Source organism: Mobula birostris, chromosome 31 (genome assembly GCF_030028105.1).
Source record: "Mobula birostris isolate sMobBir1 chromosome 31, sMobBir1.hap1, whole genome shotgun sequence".
Taxonomy (NCBI): Eukaryota; Metazoa; Chordata; class Chondrichthyes; order Myliobatiformes; family Myliobatidae; genus Mobula; species Mobula birostris.
Genome location: NC_092400.1, coordinates 38,775,593 through 38,791,782, shown reverse-complemented (window position 1 = coordinate 38,791,782; position 16,190 = coordinate 38,775,593). Strand labels below are relative to the sequence as shown.

Genomic DNA, 16,190 nt, shown 5'->3' with positions numbered 1-16,190 from the left:
GAGTGGTATGATACTGCTTCTTGATATGTCGGTTCACCATTCATATTGTGTCCAAGTAGGAATTGTGTTTATGAGAAAGGGAGAAGAGAAAAGGGTGGAGAGGAAATTACTGGATAATTTTTGAAACCAAAATAGGTAACCTTATTTCACCTTTGTGACTATCCCTTCCACTTATTCTTACTAATATAAGTTCCTTTCATACAGGACAGGTATTGCAGGCTGTGAGTGGGATGGGACCAAATGTGAAGTTAGACTTGGTGTCACTATTTTCAGGTTTGCTTGTTGGACAATTTTAATTTAAATATTTTACCATAAACTTTTCAAGTTTGCCATTCTGTCATTTTTTTCAGATTTCTATTGTAGTTTTGCATTCATGTTATCCATTTTATTTTCCCTTATGTAAAAAGGGTGTGACTGTGCATCTGATCCAACTATATTGTTTGAAGTGTAAAGTAACAAGTAGTAAGTTCATAGTTTGCCATCTTTGTTCTGTTGAGCTGACATTTTACCTTTCTGTTACTATATAATTTTCAGTCACCATGAAAATATACGTGATAACTCATCCATCCAAGTTATAACCACAGGCTTGGCCTGATGGTTGTGTTTATTTTCAAGTGTAAGTAGTAATGGTTAGTGGCCCAGTGGTGAGTCCTATGGCTTTTGTCCTTCGTTATTGGTTATGGGACAGGTATGGAAGTGATTATTCAAAGTCTCCTGGAGCATGGAACAAGGAACAGAAAGGGCAGATGATGGGGTATAGTGTGAGAGGAAGGGCTTGTCCTTGGTAATCTGACCATTGGGAATAATGTTTCCAGTGGTAATAACAGTGTCAAGTCAATTTAGAGTTTCTAGAAAGTATTGGGACCTAGAGGCAAAAGAAAATAAAATTTAAAAGTAGTAGCAAGAATCCACTGATCGACCAGATGGAACCCACTGCCTGAGTGCTGCTTCTGCCCAGAACATCGGGAAGACCCGGCAGCATCACAGTGGCAGTCTGGGAGCAGCGTTAGAATCTGAAGTAAGATGCTGAACTTTAAATAACTTGAGAGACTGTTTTATGGAAGAGAGCACTGCTGTCACTGCTTTTTGGGTTAGCGCTGGTTTCATGTCATGGGGATCATTGCGCGCAGGCGCTTCTGGGGAATGGCGCGAGGTTTAAGAAGAGCTCGGGAACCTTCGGGAAGGTGCGCCCGGTTTGAAAATATAACGGTCCTATGAGGGAGCGAAGAGGTGCAGGTCGGAATCCGTCTACAAAGTCCGGAGCGGTAGCCAGTTTTTCACCTAATGACTTATGACTAATGTCTAATGGCTAATGGTTGATGGAACTAATGGAAATATCAAACTGCTGCACTTGCAAAGAATAAAAGGAGGAAAAAGGAAAAGTTGTTTAGTCATTGAGTGGAATCCAGTTAAAAAACCTTCAGGTAGACGCATTCAATCCTTTTCAAGTGGGGAAGCTGCACATGTTCAAAGAACAAAAAGAAATCCGACTTGACAGTGAAAAAACTGGTTGACTGAGAAATTGGAGGACCAGGAAACAGAAATCTGGGAGCTTTGAGCTGGAACAGCAGGAGCAATAATCTGTATTCCTGAAAAAGGAAGAAAATCAAGTTAAGATAAAACAACATCAAAGCATCATTAAAAAGTTGTACTTACCTTCTCACCTGTGAAAAGCCTGCAGAGGAAATCAGACATGGCTGATCAAGCTATTGGGAAATCAGTTGAGCAACTCAAGGTAGAGCGAACGACAGCAAAAAGATTATTTTCTCATCTGGTCAACGGTATTACCAGGACCTATGAAGACCTGTCTGAAGAGGAGCTCAGAGTCAATTTCAATAAACTCACAATAGAAGCCGAGAAAGTCATGGAAGCCAATGATGATGTGGAGGCCAGATTCTGCAGAACTGCAGGCGGAGCTGAACACAGAGGAAGTAGCTGTGTTAACTGAACAGCAAAAAGCCGACCTGGCAAAGACGGCAGATGAGTGTGAGTTGAAACTAAAGGAGGTCAGAAGCCTAATCCAGGGGACTCTTTGGACCAACTTTGGAAATGTTGAATTGTTCACAACACTACAAGCAGCAGAGGATGAATGTTAAAACGTCGCTGCTATACAACCCGATGGCAACCAGAAGGCGTATGACTTCATGCTTAACCACCAGCAAGGGCTGGTAAAGACAGTGAAGGAGGTGCATGGTCGGTGAAAATGATGGATCCCGCCAGGGGATCAGAAGGACCTTCAGAGTCACCTAAAGGGGCTCGAACTCCACATCCCCAAGTTGATTTCCAAGAGGGCCCACTTCATGCAGGCAAGGAGAAAGGAGGATGCTGAAAGACTAATACTGATGGCGTTGGGCTTTTCCTCCAATTTTCCCACGCCAACCATCAGATTGAAACTGATGGCCCTTCCCAAGTTTACTGGCAGCAAACGTGATTTTCACAGGTGGAGAAAGGACTGGGAAGCACTCCAGAGGCAGGGAGAGCCGACCGGTTCAAGAGAGGTGAAAAAGGTTCAACTACTGGACAGTCTTGATGACAAAATCAGAAGAGACCTTCGCCTCACTACTTATAACACTGCAGGTGACATCTTCCGTGTTCTAGAAAACCGCTATGGGAATCAAACGTGCATTGGTATTGAAATAGTGGAAGAGTTACAGAAAATGCCAGCTGTCAGAAATCATCAGTCACGGAAAATAGTGGAATTAATTCAAGCTGTGGAAAAGGCACTTCAAGACTTGAGTGACCTTGGAGACACGGGTGCTATCAAAAATCCACTGGTGACAAAATCAATTGAAAGTAAACTTCCAGAAACTCTCAAAAAGGAATGGCTGGTCTATGTCGCTGACAAGAGAAATGCTGTGGCACCAGATAATCGGTTTGACTGTCTCTTAGAATTCCTCAAAGGGCAAGAGAGCATATATGAGCAGCTCGTGCAACTGAGGGATGAAGAGCCAAGTAGAAGAGAAATCAGGGCTGAGCCAAGACATGCCAGAACCAAGTCCCCCAAGTCAAGCGACGACCATGCAGGGTGTATAGTCTGGTGCCACAGCATTTTTCTTGTCAGCACAATAAGAAGCTCTACTTTTGCAAACAGTTTCGAGTGCTAAAGCTACCAGAGAAAAAGGCTGCAGTAAGAAAGTTGGGAGCATGCAAGAAGCGTCTCGAGGTTCATGATGACAGCTCATACTGCAAACCCGCCTATCTGTGTAAAAACCAAGACTGCAAGAATGGGCATACTCCTGAAAATCATTACTATCTGTGCCCCAATGCTGAAATAAAGAAAAGCAGCGCAGGTCAGAAAAGAGCAGATTTGGTCCAGAGGAAAATAAAGGCAGGAAGAAATATACAGAGGATCAAGAGGAGTTCTTCAGCAAACTTTCACCAGAATTGGCCAAACAATGTCGTGATGTATTTTCAAACACAGCAGCCAGAGCCTTCAGCACTGTGAAAGATAAATCAGGCCTTCTGGTGGAGAGTAGATTACCAGAGCTGCCAGTGATTATGATGCTTCTCAAGGTCACAGCTAATGCTGGGCAAAAAATCGGGACGTTAATTGTAACCACAGGAATTCTGCAGATGCTGGAAATTCAAGCAACACACATCAAAGTTGCTGGTGAACGCAGCAGGCCAGGCAGCATCTGTAGGAAGAGGTACAGTGGACGTTTCAGGCCGAGACCCTTCGTCCTGATGAAGGGTCTCAGCCTGAAACGTCGACTGCACCTCTTCCTACAGATGCTGCCTGGCCTGCTGCGTTCACCAGCAACTTTGATGTGTGTTGCTGGGACGTTAATTGACTTGGTTTCAGACACCAATTATATAACCCACAAGGCTGCAAGCAGACTGAACCTCAGAAGTGAGGAAATCACTCTCGTCGTCCATGGAGTTGGGGGGATGAAGGTTCAGGTGGAGACAAAGCGGTCCCTTCTAAAAATCAGAGTAAACACTCCCAAGGGCACTCTCAAATCACACCAATTGGTTTGTTATGGACTAGACAGCATTGCAAATGTCCACAAATATGTGTTACCAAAGCAACTGCAGAAATTCTTCCCAGACATACCACTTGATGAACTTGTGAGACCCGGAGAAATAAATCTACTCATAAGCTATGGAGAAGGTCAGCTAGCGCCTCAGAGAACCAGAGCTGTTGGAGACCTCGTGCCGTGGGACAGCCCACTGGGGAAGACAGTCGGAGGAACACATCCTGATCTCTTTGAGGAGCTGTATGTGTCGGCCCACATGTCCAAGACACATTTTGCAAGGTCAATGAGAGCAGCTGCTGTAAATACGAGGAGCTCACCAGCAGAGTCCCAGAGCAACTTCCACCAAACAAACAGGATGACATCAAGTACCAGGAGTCAGGTACTTCAGGCACCAACCGGCACTTACTGGAGTGGTGGAAGTGGGATAGTATTGGCGCAGCATGCGAGCCAAAATGCGGAGGTTGCCGCCGCGGAAACTGCTAGCCGGGCGGCAAAGGAATGACTCTTGCTGGGGAGAGGGAACTTGAAGTTGTAAGAAAAGGCCTCACCCATGTCACAGGTGACTGCCACAGCAAGGAACCACATTGGCACGCCAGATATCCTTGGATAGAAGATCCAGCTTCCTTGCCAAACAATAAAAGAACAATCGAGGCTACATTTCTCAGGACGGAAAAACAATTAGCCAAAGAACCCGAGTGGAAAACTGCCTACGCTGCTCAAGTGCATGACATAGTCGATTGAAGGGCTGCAATGAAATTGTCCAAAGACACGGTCATCAACTGGAACAGGCCAGTCTGGTACGTGAGTCACCTTATTGCTCGGAATCCGCATTTCTGTCACGACCCCAGTGAGACTCGTGTAGAACAGCAGCAAAAGTTCAGGGGCTTGAACAACCTGCTAATGAAAGGTCCAGATGTCCTCAACCAGATTCGCACTGTCCTACTCAGATTCAGGGGTGGAGTATACGCTGCTCTAGATGACATAAAAAGGATGTACAATTCGATTTGGTTGGAAGACCGAGAAGTGCACCTGCATAGATTCCTCTGGTGAGACTCCAAGGATGAGGAGCTGGGGGAATACGCAATCACAAGAGTGAACATCGGAGATAAACCAGCAGGGTGCATTGCGCAGCTAGCAATGTGAGAAACTGCTAACCTCCCTCCTTTCACCCACCTCAAAGAGGAGCGGCAGGTGCTCCAACACGACAGCTACGTTGATGACATTCTCACATCCCACAACAATCCTTGACCAGCTGAAATACATCACAGCAAATGTGAAGCAGATCCTGAAGGCCGGAGGTTTCAAGCTCAAACCTTGGGTCTTTCCTGAGCAAAGTGGGAGGAAAGGGTACAATGACAAGCTGGAGAAGTCCAAGGCAGAAACCACGGTCTTGCCAAACCAAATGTGCGATGATGACAACAAGACACTTGGCCTGGGCTACATAGTAGAAGAGGACAAGCTCCATGTCATGATTGCAATCAATTTCTTGAAGAGAAAGAAAAAAATGAGACTTGGCCAAGACCTTCTACAAGAGCAAATCAGAGACCAGACGCTAAACCCCCGACACAAAGAGAACTGCTCAGCCAAGTATCAGGGCTGTATGACCCAGTTGGCCTGGTAACTCTTGCTAAGCAGAAGGGAGCTATTCTGGTACGAAGGGTGTTCCAAGAGGCAAAGGGCGAAAGGTGTCCAGTCAAAGACACATTGGACATGGCACTCTCAGATGGCCTCAGGGAGGATGCAATTAAGCTCTTCGAGGAGTACATTTAACTTGGCAAGGTAAAGTTCACCAAGGCACTGACTCCCCCATGTTTCACTGAGGAACCCTGGGCAATCACGTTCTCTGATGGAAGCGAGCACGCCTATGGAGCAGTGATGTATCTAAGGTGGAACTCGGACCAGGGCTCAATCGTCAGGCTGGTGGAATCTAAAGCCAAATTAACTCCCTTGGATCACAAAGGTGATGCTGTCAAAGCAGAGATGTGTGGAGCAGTGTTTGCCTCATGCCTGAGAAAGTACTATGAGCTGCATAGCCGAATCCAAGTTGGGAGGTGGTACCATTTCGTTGATAGCCAAACAGTCCTTGGTGCTGTACAGCGAGAAAAATATAGCAATCAAACATTCTTTGCAAATAGGATCGGAGAGATTCAAAACAGCACAGGAATCCAGGACTGGTGGTGGATTCCTGGTCCGCAAATTATTGCTGATGTAATATCCAGAGGAGCCAGCCCTCAAGACCTGGATGAAGACTCAGAGTGGCAAAATGGGCCAAAGTTTTTGAGTTTGCCAGTGAATGAGTGGCCGATGAAATCAGCCAAAGAACCAGCAGCCACTGCCAGGGAAAGCATCAACAAGTTGCAAAAGAAGGCATTTGTTGCTGCTTTGACAAAGTCCAAGGCAAAGAAACAGGAACCAGCACAAAAACAGTACCAGGTCAAAACAGAACAATGGAGACCACTTGCAGCGTCAGCCATCCGAAGCCTTGTGGACATCAAGCGGTTCAGTGTTCTAACTCGACTAGTCAAAACAGTTGCACGGATCTGGAGAGCAGCAAGAAAGTTCTTTGGACAAATTCAAGCCGTGGATGACTGTGATGAAAGTGGGAGGCAATTTCTTTGGCAGGAGTCATCTCAGTAAGGGAACGAGAAGATGCTCTAAGAGGCATTTTTCTAGCAGCACAAAAGGGCGCAACCTTCCCAAGCACCACTACAGACAGGCTGGTAGTCTACAAAAACCAAGACTCTGGGCTGTTGGTTTGCAGTGGCCGAGTGCAAATCTTCAAAGAAGATCAAGTTGCTGTCCCCATCTTGCCCTATGATGCCTGGGTTTCCACACTGTTAACTCAGGAGGCCCACAATGAGAGTCATGAGAGTGTGGCCGGAACCTTGCTCAAGATGAAAAGAAAGGCGTGATTCATAAGGGGAAGGAAAATTGCCCAAAAAGTTCTTGATGGCTGCATGCTCTGCAGGAAGGCAAAAGCAAGGAAATTTCAACAAGTAATGGGTGACTTGCCGCCAGAAAGAACTGAACCTGCTGCACCGTTCCACTTCACAACAGTGGACCTCTTTGGACCTTACCAAGTAAAAGATGACATCAAAAAAAGAGTAACGCTGGAAGTCTGGGGAGAGGTCTTTTGCCGCATGGCTAGCAGAGCCATCCACACAGAGTTGGTAAACACCCTATCAACCGAAGGATTCCTGATGGCCTATCAAAGGTTCATAGCAATCAGGGGACATCCAAGTAAGATCTGGTCAGATCCGGGCTCCAATTTCATTGGAGCAAAGCCAGTCTTGGAGGAGCTGTACAAATTCTTGGATGGCCTGAACGAAGCAGCCCTGCAGGAGACCACAGCAAAAAATGGAACAGAGTGGAACAGGAAAATCCATCCGCCTGATTCTCCACACAGGAATGGTGCTGCAGAAGCCGCTGTACGCATTGTAAAGAGGGCACTCCAGAGTCTTGGGAAGGAGTCTGGGCTCAGTTACAGTGAGTTCCAGACTACTCTTCACATAGCAGCCAACTTTGCCAATGAGCACCCAATTGACGCCAGGGTACAGAGCCGGGAAGACTGTATTTAGTATGTCACACCCAACACTCTTCTATTCAGTTGAGCATCTTAAAGCGGGGATTTCAAAACCTTTGACTTTTCCAGCTACCCCTACAAAGGACGCCAAGCAATGCAGTCAGAGGTGACCAACTTCTGGAGGTGCTAGAGCCAACTCGCAGGTCCTAATTTGTTTGTCAGAAGCAAGTGGCATACTGCACAGAGAAACATCACTGTTGGAGACATCGTCTGGTTAAGCGACCAAAATGCACAGAGAGGACATTTCAAGCTTGGCAGAGTCGTCAATACTAATCCAGACAGCAAAGGCATCGTGAGGGACATCAACGTCAGGATCTTCCGAAGCTACAGCGTTCCTGTGACAAAAGCTCTGAAAGTAACAACAAGGCATCCAATCTCTGATGGGAAAAAAGACAGGAACCAAGCCACCATCCTTCACAGGGATGTCAGGTGGCTGGTTGTCTTACTACCTGCTGAGGAACAGATGGAAAGTCAAGTCAACAATACATCGTAAGAACACCAAACTGGGACCACCAAGTTTGCCTTTGAAGCTGGCGATCTCCCCAGTGTTTTCATGGGAAGATTGAGTGGGAGGTGTCAACAAACTAGAGTTTCTCAAGAGTATTGGGACCTAGAGGCAAAAGAAAATAAAATTTAAAAGTAGTAGCAAGAATCCACTGATAGACCAGATGGAACCCACTGCCTGAGTGCTGCTTCTGCCCAGAACATCGGGAGGACCCCGCAACATCACAGCGGCAGTCCGGGAGCGGCGTTGGAATCTGCGGTAAGATACTGAACTTTAAATAACTTGAGAGACTGTTTCATGGAAAAGAGCACTGCTGTCACTGCGTTTAGGGTTAGGGCTAGCTTCATGTCACGGGGATCATCACTTGCAGGAGCTTCTGGGAAATGACGTGAGGTTTAAGAAGAGCTCGGGAATCTTCAGAAAGGGTCGCCCAGTTTGAAAATATAACGGTCCTTTGAGGAAGTGGAGAGGTGCAGGTTGGAATCCGTCTACGAAGTCCGGAGAGGTAGCCAGTTTTTCACCTAATGACTTATGACTAATGACTAATATCTAATGGCTAATGGCTACTGGTTGATGGAACTAATGGAACTATCAAACTGCTGCACTTGCGAAAAATAAAAGGAGGAAAAAGGAGAAGTTGTTTGGTCATTGAGTGGAATCCAGTTAAAAAACCTTCAGGTAGACGCATTCAATCCCTTTCAAGTGGGGAAACTGCACATTTTCAAAGAACAAAAAGAAAACCGACTTGACAAACAGATTCTCCTGCTTACCAACATTTTTAACATATTGTGTTTTAAATGTAAGGGGCAACATTCCTATAGTCTTTAAAACTATATTCATTAGTTGGTTGTGACATGTTAATAACCTATATTTATTGACAAGCATTTAGACTTCTTGGAACATTCCTGTTTTTGACTTCTGATCATTTATAAACTACAGTAAGACTCCTGTAATCTGGCACCCTTGAGATGGTGGTGTCACACTAGCATATTTTCCACACTTTTGGATGTTACTCCTATTAATGTCACAACACTTTTTTGTTTCATATTTCACACAGGAATATAATATATTTTCCAGTGAATTTGTTGACTTTTTAAAATAGGGGCAGAATTAGGCCATTTGGCCTATCGAGTCTGCTCCACCGTTTCATCCTGGCTGATCCATTACCCTCTCAGTTCCAATCTCCTTCCTTATCTCTGGACCCCTTCATGCCCTGACTAATAAGAATCTATCAACATCTGCTTTAAATATACCCAATGACCTTGTAACGAGGGTCCTTGATGAAATGGCTTGGACCCAAATACTGGAGTATCCGAGGCAAGGATTGAGACACAATACCAAACGGGATTGAGAACTGAGCACAAAACAAGCACTAGGTGAAATCACTAGTAAGGCTTATGATTGAGCGCCAAACCACAGTTCAAGTGTTCCTTAAATACTCAATTCTTGAACCATGATTACCAATTAGCTGAACCCTTAAAGGGGCTGCGTCAACTATCCGTACTCCAGGGAGTTTGAGTGTCTAAATCCCGGAAGCTGATGCGATTGGGGGCATCTCATAACAGGACCTCCTCCCCTACAGCCGACTCGTGATGGCCCTGGCTGCTAAGAAATGCAGTGATGGTAATTGTGGATGAGAACTGGATGCAAGATCTCTATTTCAGGGACCCAGCAGCTCTCCTCGGGTCTGAATTCTTCCCAGTCTATGAGGTATTGATGAACCCCTGGAGCAATGCGTGAGTCCAGAAGTCTTTTCACCGTGAAGACCTGTTCCCCCTCAATAAACGTGGATGGTGGTGGGACTAAGGAGCTGGTGCAGACAGGTTTTAATTTTGAAATGTGGAAGGTGAAATTGATCTTTAGCGTCTTGGGGAGCTGCAAGGTGTAAGCCACCGGGTTTACTTTCCTCAGGATTTCAAAGGGTCCAATGAACTTGGGCGCCAACTTTCTGGATTCTACTCTGAGAAGCAAATCATGACCGAACAGCCAGACCTGTTGCCCAGGCTGTAAAGCAGGACCTTGTCTTCTCTTTTTGTTCAACTTGGTCTCCGCTTTCCGGGTAGAGTCCAGCAAAATATCTCCCGCCTAATCCATTTTTACTTGCACCATTGGATGAGATCTTTGACCGCAGGGACCCCAACCTTGACCACTTGTTCTGGAAAGATTAGATTAGATTATGAGGACGCGCAGTCCTCTTTTATTATCATTTAGTAATGCATGCATTAAGAAATGATACAATATTCCTCCAGAATGATATCACAGAAACACAAGACAAACCAAGACTAAAAAAGCTTTCAAAAACAACATAATTATAACATATAGTTACACAGTGCAAAACAATACCATAATTTGATAAAGAACAGACCATGCGCACGGTAAAAAAAGTCTCAAGGTCTCTTGAAAGTCCCACTATCTCATGCACACGGTAGAAGGAAGAGAAACTCTCTTCCTGCCATGAGCTTCCAGCGCCGCAAACTTGCCGATGCAGCACCCTGGAAGCATCCGACCACAGCCGACTCTTGAGTCCATCCGAAAACTTCGAGCCTCCGACACCGAGAACCGAGCACCATCTCTGTCGAGCGCTTCGACCCCTGCCCTGGCAACAGGCAATAGGCAAAGCTGAGAATTTGGGGCCTTCTCCTCCGGAGATTCTCGATCGCACAGTAGCAGCGGCAGCGAAGCAGGCATTTCAGAAGTTTCTCCAGATGTTCCTCCGTGCTTCTCACATCTGTCTCCAACAAATCAGGATAGTGCATGGTACCTATTTAACAAATACAATATCATCTTGGAGCGGCTGCGTCGTGTCGCCATCTTCTCCTCCCCTCCATACAGAGAGGTGGAGGATAACCAGACTGGCACTCGAATGGTGACATCCCATGTGCCAAATAATGTAAGGTGTTGTAGGTGACCTAATGGTTTCAATAGGTTTCAATGGGTGTATTTAATGTCAGAGAAATGTATACAATATACATCCTGAAATTGTTTTTCTTTGCAAACATCCACGAAAACAGAGGAGTGCCCCAAAGAATGAATGACAGTAAAATGTTAGAACTTCAAAGCTCCCCCCACGCATAAGCAGCAGCAAAGCGACGACCCCCACACCAGCAAAAAGGCATTTGCACCCTCCACTAAGCACTCAAGAGTGCAATGAAGCATCAGTAAAGACACAGACTTACAGTACCCCAAAGCCTACTCATTCACCCGGTAATTCGATATTTCTCTCTCTCTCTGTCCCTAATAAGGGAAAAAGAGGTGTCCCCGGTCACACCACTTATCCGATCTTTCCAAGGTCGGGTTCTAAATCCTGGTTGGTCCGCTCCGACTGGCCATTGGACAATGGGTGAAACCCAAAGGAAAGGCTTGCTGTTGCCCCTAAGAAGGGAGAGAAGAAGGTGAGGAAAGTGGAAGTCATAGGGATTCCATAGTGAGAGGAACAGACAGCAGGTTCTGTCAGCCTGATAGAGAAACCCGCATGGTGTGTTGCCTCCCAGGTGCCAGGGTACGGGATGTCTCAGATTAAGTGCAGAGTATTCTGAAGGAAGAGAATGAACAGCCGGAAGTCTTGGTACACGTTGGTACCAATGACATAGGTAGAAAAAGGGAGGAGGTCCTGAAGAGAGAATTTAGGGAATTGGGCCAGAAACTTAAAAAGCAGCACCTCCAGGGTAGTAATCTCAGGATGGCTGCTGGTGCCACGTGCTAACGAGCACAAGAATAGCATGATCAGGCATATTAATGCGTGGCTGAGAGACTGGTGTAGGGGGCAGGGCTTCGGGTTCCTGGATCATTGGGGCCTCTCTGGGGGAGATATGATCTGTACTAAAAGAACGGGTTACACCTGAACCCAAAGGGGTCCAATATCTGAGCAGGCAAGTTTAATAGAATTGTTCGGGAGGGTTTAAATTAATTTGGCAGGGAACCAGAGTGATAGGGCTGAGGTAGGGGCAGACAGAAGTAAATCAAAGATAGCGTGCAACAGAGAAGATAGAAAGGACAAGCAGGAGATGAAGCTTAATCACAGCCAATGGGATGAGTTACAGGGCAATAGAGGCATGGTGCAGTTAAAACAGAAAGCAACAAATACTGGACTGAAAACGTTATATATAAATGCACGCAGCATAAGAAATAAAATAGATGATCTTGAAATTCAGCTACAGATTGGCAAGTATGACGTTGTGGCCATCTCTGAAACCTGGCTAAAGGATGGCTGCCATTGGGAGCTGAAAATCCAAGGATATACAGTGTATCAGAAAGATAGATTAGTAGGCGGGGGGGAGGGGGTGGTGTGGCCCTGTGTATAAGAAATAATATTAAATTATTGGAAAGGGATGACATAGGATTGGAAGCTGTAGAGTCTCTATGGGTTGAGTTAAGAAATGGCAAAGGTAAAAGGACCCTAATGGCAGTTGTATACAGGCCTCCAAACAGCAGCCGGGATGTGTATTACGAATTATAGCAGGAGATAGAAAAGGCATGTCAGAAGGGCAATGTCATGATAAATGTTGGGGATTTTAACATGAAAGTGGATGGGAAAACCAGGCCGGTACCGGACCTTAAAAGAGAGAATTTGTAGAATGTCTAAGGGATGGCTTTTTAGAACAACTTGTTTTTGAGCTCACTAGGGGATTGGCTGTGCTGGATTATGTCTTGTGCAATGATCCAGAGGTGACAAGAGCTTAAGGTTAAGGAACCCTTCGGGAACAGTGATCACAATATGATCGAGTTCACTTTGAAATTTGAGAAGGAGAAACTAAATTCCAATGTGTCAATATTTCAGTGGAATAAAGGAAATTACAATGGCATGAGAGGGGAACTGGCGAAGTTTGACTGGAAAGGAACACCAGCAGGAAGGACAGCAGAGCAGCAATGGCTGGAGTTTCTGCAAAAAATTAGGAAGTGCGAAACAGATATATTCCAAATAAGAAGAAATTTTCAAATGGAAGAAGGACACTACTGTGGCTGACAAGTGATTCGATTGTTAGGGTTGAGATTACGGTGTACATGGAGCCATATGACAAGATAGGCCATAGCCAGCATGGAAAGGAAGGAAGCCAAAAGGAAAATCCTGCCTGACTAACCTACTACAATTTTTTGAGGAAATTACAAGCAGGGTAGACAAAGGAGATGCAATAGATATGGTGTACTTGGATTTCCAGAAGGCTTTTGACAAGGTGCCGCACAATAGGCTGCTTAGCAAGATAAGAGCACAAGAAATTACAGGGGAGTTACTGGCATGGGTGGAGCATTGACTGATTGACAGAAAACAGAGAGTGGGAATAAAGGGATCCTATTCTGGCTGGCTGCTGGTTATCACTGGAGTTCCACAGGAGTCTGTGTTGGGACTGCTGCTTTTAATGATGTATGTCAATGATTTGGACTATGGGATTAATGGAATTGTGGCTAAATTTGCCAATGATACAAGGATAGGTGGAGGAGCAGGTAGTGTTGAAGAAACACCGCAGAGAGACTTAGATAGTTTAGGGGAATGGGCAAAGAAGTGGCAAATGAAATACAATGTTGGAAAGTATATGATCATGCACTTTGGTGGAAGAAATAAATGAGCAGACTATTATTTAGATGGGGAGAGAATTCAAAATGCAGCGATGCAAAGGGACTTTGGAGTCCTTGATGCAGGATGCCCTAAAGGTTAACCTCCAGGTTGAGTCAGTGGTGAAGAAGGCAAATGCAATGTTGGCATTCATTTCTAGAGGTATAGAATATAAGAGCGGGGATGTGATATTGAGGCTCTATAAGGCACTTGTGAGACAACACTTGGAGTATTGTGTGCAGTTTTAGGGTCCTTATTTTAGAAAGGATATACTAACAATAGAGACGGTTTGGAGAAGATTCACGAGAATGATTCCAGGAATGAAAGGGTTACCATATGAGGAACGTCTAGCAGCTCTTAGGCTGTATTCCCAGGAGTTCAGGGGAATGAGGGGGGATCTCATAGAAACATTCCAACTGTTAAAAGGCCTGAACACATTAGATATGGCAAAGTTTTTTCCCATGGTAGGGGAGTCTAGGACAAGAGGACTCAACTTAACAATTGAAGGACGTCCATTTAGAACAGAGATGCGGAGAAATAACTTTAGTCAGAGGGTGGTAAATCTGTGGAATTTGTTGCCATGAGCAGCTGTGGAGGCCAAGTCATTGGATGCATTTTAAGGCAGAGATTGATAGGTTTTTGATTAGCCAGGGCATCAAAGGGTATGGGGAGAAGGCAGAGGAGTGGGGATGAATGGAAGAATTCGATCAGCCCATGATTGAATGGTGGAGCAGACTCAATGGGCCGAATGACCTACTTCTGCTTCTATATCTTTTGGTCTTATGATCTTAAGAGTTTATAGAGTGCCCTCCAGAAATGTGATGTGAATTGTGGACCACAATCTGAGACAATGTCCACCAGGAATCCGTGAATCCTGAAGACCTGGTCCAGGCAATGAACTTACATTCAAAAAATGATCAACAGCTACCATGATGATTGACTTCCTCTTGGTGATTGGGAGATCCATGACAAAGTCAATGGAGATGAGTGCCCAAGATCTTTCTGGAACAGGTAGGGAGGGGAGGAGCCCTTGAGGTCAAGTACGGTGTTCCTTGTCCTGGGCGCACACCTCTCATGCCTGCACATACTGCCGAATCTCTTTTGTCATTCTAGGCTACCAAAACCTCATTTTGATAAACTCAAGGATCCTGGCAATCCCTGGGTGAGTGCTCCTTCTCAAGGATTGTCCCCATTGGAGTACCTGGGGCCAGACGGCACTTCGAGCGAACAGCTGACCTGAAGCACCGTTCTTAGGAATCTCCCCTTGTGCTTGAGCCCTGCGAACAAGGGTGCTGATTCTCCAACGAACTGGTGCTACTACCTTGGCTTAGTGTAAAATGGTGGTGGGCTGCTCTTCTCATTCCAGTTCATGACACTGATGGGACAAGGCATCTGTCTTCCGGGGCATCTCGTAACGAATTGTGTGGCAGCTGTTTTTTGCACGATTTTTAATCTATTCAATATACAGAGTATATACAGTATATTGTAATTAATTTACTTATTATTATTATATTTTTCTTCTTTTATATTATGTATTGCATTGAAATGCTGCTGCTAAGTTAACAAATTTCACAACACATGCTAGTGATGATAAACCTGATTCTGATCCTTCTGGTTCTTTGACCCTTGTCGATAGGTCAGGATGAAATTAAAGCGGTTAAAGAACAAAGACCACCTGGCCTGCCTGGAATTCATTTTCTTAGCCTCCTGAATCTAAGCCAGGTTCTTGTTGTCTGTCCAAACAATAAATGAGCTCTTGACCCCCTCTATCCAGTGCCACCATTCCTCCAAAGCTAACTTAACTGCAAGAAACTCCTGATACCCGATGTCATAGTTCACCTTTGCCAAGTATAGCCACCTGGAAAAGAATTAAACACAGGTGCAGTTTACTTGTCCAAAGGTGTCCATTCAGACAAAACTGCACCTACTCTAACATCCAAGGCGTCCACCTCCACGATAAAGGGAAGGTCCGGGTTAGATGCAACCAAAATGGGAGCTGTTGGGACCCACTGTTTGAGCTCTGTGAAAGCAGCCCCTGCTTCAGTCATTCAGACAAAAGGGCCTGTGGGTTTCTTAGTTAATGCCCTCTGTGGAGCTGCCACTGAGCTGAAGTTCCTGATGAACTTCCAGTAGAAATTAGCAAACCCCAGGAACTGCTGGACTTGTTTGATACTGGACGGTGATGGCCAGTCTCTGACTGCCTGGGTCTTGGTAGAATCCATCTTGAGATGGCCAGTGGAGATGATGAAACTCAAAAAATGAATTGTCGTCATATGGTCTGAAAGCCTTTTTAAAATGTCCCTGATGTGAGCGATATGCTCCTCCATGGACTTTGAAAAGATTAAGAGATCAGCCAGGTAGACAAAGGCATACTTAATGGAGAGTATCCCAGAGCTCATCATTTATAAAGGCTTGGAAAACATCTGGAGCATCCACAAGGCCGAAGGGCATAACGAAGTACTCGTATGGCAACTCGAAAACTGTATGTATAAGAGGAAGGGGATAGCGATTCTTGGTCATTATGCAGTTTAATTCCCTGTAATTAATGCATAGCCACAGGCCCCCATCTTTCCTTTG

At 45.3% G+C, this 16,190-nt stretch overlaps 1 protein-coding gene across 1 annotated transcript in view; it reads left to right on the top strand.

Annotated features, from left to right (window-relative positions):
* lrrc74b (leucine rich repeat containing 74B) overlaps window positions 1-16,190 on the top strand; it is a 150,942-nt gene that overhangs the window by 36,153 nt on the left and 98,599 nt on the right. The window lies entirely within an intron of this gene.